This window comes from Lissotriton vulgaris, chromosome 12 (assembly GCF_964263255.1).
Source record: "Lissotriton vulgaris chromosome 12, aLisVul1.2, whole genome shotgun sequence".
Classification (NCBI taxonomy): domain Eukaryota; kingdom Metazoa; phylum Chordata; class Amphibia; order Caudata; family Salamandridae; genus Lissotriton; species Lissotriton vulgaris.
Genome location: NC_141700.1, coordinates 304,320,095 through 304,323,599, shown reverse-complemented (window position 1 = coordinate 304,323,599; position 3,505 = coordinate 304,320,095). Strand labels below are relative to the sequence as shown.

Below are 3,505 nucleotides of genomic sequence, written 5' to 3'. Positions count from 1 at the left end.
AAATCAATTATATATCTATAAGCGCGAACGCGTGCGCGCACCCCGCGATTTTTCGCGATTTTTTTTTTGGGCGGGGCTTGGGGGGGGCTTGGGGGGCTTCTCTCTTTTATTTTTATGTGTTTTATTTAGATTTCGAGGGTGCCCACTCCTCGTTTTACCCCCGAGATCACCGCCGCGGCCCGAGCCGCCTCAAGATGGCCGCCGCCGCCTGGTTGTGGGTGGGGCCGGGAGGACTTGGTTTCCGCTTCCCCCTGCCTGGGGGAAGCGTTCGATGTGTCCGCCCGGTACCGCCCGGTCTCCCGAACAAGAGAGCCTCAGCCGGACTGCAGTCTCGTGACTACCTCAGCAGCAGAGCACGGCCACTTCCTCCGCTGCTGGGAGTTTGCTGTGAGTTTGTGGCTGCCGTGGAGCCGGGCGGGGAACAGCATCAGCAGGTAGGAGTGCCCGGGGAGGCAGCGGAACGGAGCTGCCGGGAGGAGCATGGATAACAAGCCCCTGCTGGAGCAGCGACCGCCCGCCTACAGCCCTGCGGGGCAGGAGGGCTACGGGCAGCACAGCTACGGGACCATTAACCTGCCGCCGCCGGGCTTCCAGCCAGCCCAGCCGGGCTTCCAGGCACCGCCTCCGTACCCCTACCCCAACGCCGTGGCCACAGGTTATGCTACTCCACTCCCACACCCGCCATATCCAAGCACATATACGATCATTGAGCAGCCGACTACTACCACCTCCGTTGTTGTGGTTGGCGGATGCCCAGCGTGCAGGGTTGGAGGATGACTTCACCTGCTGCGGGATCCTGTGTGCGATAATATTCTTCCCTATTGGTATTCTCTTTTGCCTCGCGTTAAAGCAGAGAAGATGCCCCAACTGTGGTGCAACCTTTGGGTAGGAAGAGTGGACAGACCAGACCTTTGCGGCCAATACTGCTGTGTACACTATTAATTGATTAAAGATATTTCTATTGGAAAGTGTGATTTGATAGTTACTGCATGCATATCAATTTGTTTCACCAGAGCAGTTGTGACGCACACAAGCAACCTGGTGCTACCACGTATAAATTGTGCCTTTTACAAGGCTTGTGGGGGAAAATGAGGGTGGGTAAAAAACTGCTGATGATTGCAGCTCAGCCCTCCATAATTTCCATAGGAAAGTTTTTAGAACTAAATGGTGGAGTTTCTTTGGGGTTTGAAAAATTGTAAGTTTGCATGATTGAAATCCCTTTACAACATGGATAAAATGTACAGTATGAATTTTTTACGAAGCAAACCTTTTTCAGATGTTAATGATATTTCGATATTAATGTATGTTTATGTTCACTGTGATTTGACTAAAGTTGAGTAAAAAGAAATTGTTGATTGGTAACTGGTGTTACGGATTTCGCGACCTGCCTATGAAATAGGATGTGTTTAATAGGAATATTTGATTTCTTTTTCTGCATTTTGAGACTGTTTCGTATGCCCTGGCATTTGGCCAACCTGGGGGGCAGCGACTGCTAAATGTGATTCTAATAAGAACCAATAGCAGATGGCGCAAATACAATTATGTAGCATCCAAACTGCTATTCTACTATTGTTGACTGTCCACGAAATTTAGAAGCAGCAATCCTTTCATAAAAATATTCAATGAATGTGAGCTTGCACTTTTATTTTTTAAAGACCACAAATGTTTTGCTTAGTTGCGTTATAAATGTAAAATTTTATAAGAATGTTTAATAAACATTTCAAGATTGCAACTTCCTCACACACGGCAGAGTGGAATGAAGCGCTGTCGCAGCACTTACGGTCTCACCTCTCCGCACATGCCCCCGTGGGCGTGGGCGGGCGCCCACAGTAAGACACACACTCAGAAGGGTGGAGGGGGCATTGGTAGTGTCGGGAATGACTGCTGGGGACAGAGGCTCCTCCGCTCTTTCAGTGCTTGCGCTGTGTGTGGGGATCAGAGAATACTGGGGGGCTCTGAGGATTACACTCCTGGCAGTGCTGATGGTATTGTGGTAAGACCATAGGTCTGGCGGCAGGTGGAGGCTCTGAGGACGAGGAAGAGCTGACAGAAAGGCTGCAAGATTTCACAGATTCACTTTTTAGCTTGCCAGTTGCTATTATGGCGTGTTTATTCTAATTACTTGGGGCATTGATGGAGAATGGAGGGCGTTGTAGTAGATAAGCTACCCGTGTAATAGCAGGAAAAGGAGTCCAGTTGTGTGAAGTGCTCATTAGCGATCGACTGGAATTATCTCCATAACAATGTTTGCTTTCACTACAAGACTTCCAGTTAATTGCAATTATCGTGGGATGGCTATGAAGGGAGGGAAGACAGCAGGTGCTCGGCTTCTCTGGTCATGTGATGGTTTCTTTGCAGAAGCACTTCAGGCATAATCACCTGCATGTCTGCGTGCACGTGTGATAATGGAGACCCCCACCCCCTATAATCTCCCCCTATACCCGCTCTGCTGGGCCTCCCGTCTCCGCATGAGACACTATGCACTGTCTTCTTCTTTGTGAATCTCCAGCTCCATTACTCTGTGTTTCTGGAACATCACAAGGCCGGGCTACTATCCAGATACTTGGGTCCGCGCGCTGTTTCGCAGCTACCTATCATGTCGTGACAGGTTTATGATCTCACAAAAACATAAGCACGTTGAATAAGCTGCTTTTTGCATTACTTTGCAAACATGATGTTTAAAAGGAAATACATCACGTCTAAGCTCTGTAGACTAATGTATCAACTGTAGGTAATATGTGCGTGACGCCAAACCCAGGGGTTCGATTCCGGCCTATACCATTCAGCTTTTCATACTTCTGAGGTCGATAAAATTAAAATGACTACCATTATGCGGGGGTACATTAAGGAAGTGATATTCCATCCCAAGATGTCTTTCGGAGTGAATGTGTGTGAGCTTTATTTTATACACACACTGTACGTTAAAGTTTCGAAATCAGGTTTAACAATCTGTTTTTTGATGTCTGCATTTATTCAATGGATTTTTGTTGGATGGTGTGTATTTTTTTAAGCGATCCGTAATGGTGTGATTAACAGACACAAATTGAGAGTGCAAAGCAGTGGTGGCTGGTGACATTTAAAACACCCAGCCACCCTCCCACCCACTATTCATGCACCCCATCCATCCACCCACCCATCCATCCATCCTGCATCCATCCATCATTCATGCATCAATGCATCAAATCACCCATCTATCATGCATGCATCCATCCATGCATCCACCCAACAATCATTCATCCATCATACATCCAACCGTCGTTCATGCATCAAAAATCGGATCCCTAGGGCTGCTCAGGTGGTCCCACAAGGATATTAACATATTTAAACGTTATCCGCTAATAGAATTAGCATTTTCAAAACCTTGCAAATTCACTGAAAAAAACATAGGTTTCTGGCCTTATCGAGGTAGGAATTAGCATTTAAAAAACCAATGAAATTCACTGAAAAAACCATAGGTTATACAGTATATATAGTTAGGAATTAGCCTTTAAAAAACCAATGAAAT

The 3,505-nt window shown here is 46.9% G+C and overlaps 1 pseudogene; it reads left to right on the top strand.

The window, feature by feature from the left end:
* The first annotated feature begins 448 nt into the window (after positions 1-448).
* Positions 449-923, top strand: LOC147674012 (membrane protein BRI3 pseudogene; annotated as a pseudogene).
* The last annotated feature ends 2,582 nt before the right edge of the window (positions 924-3,505 follow it).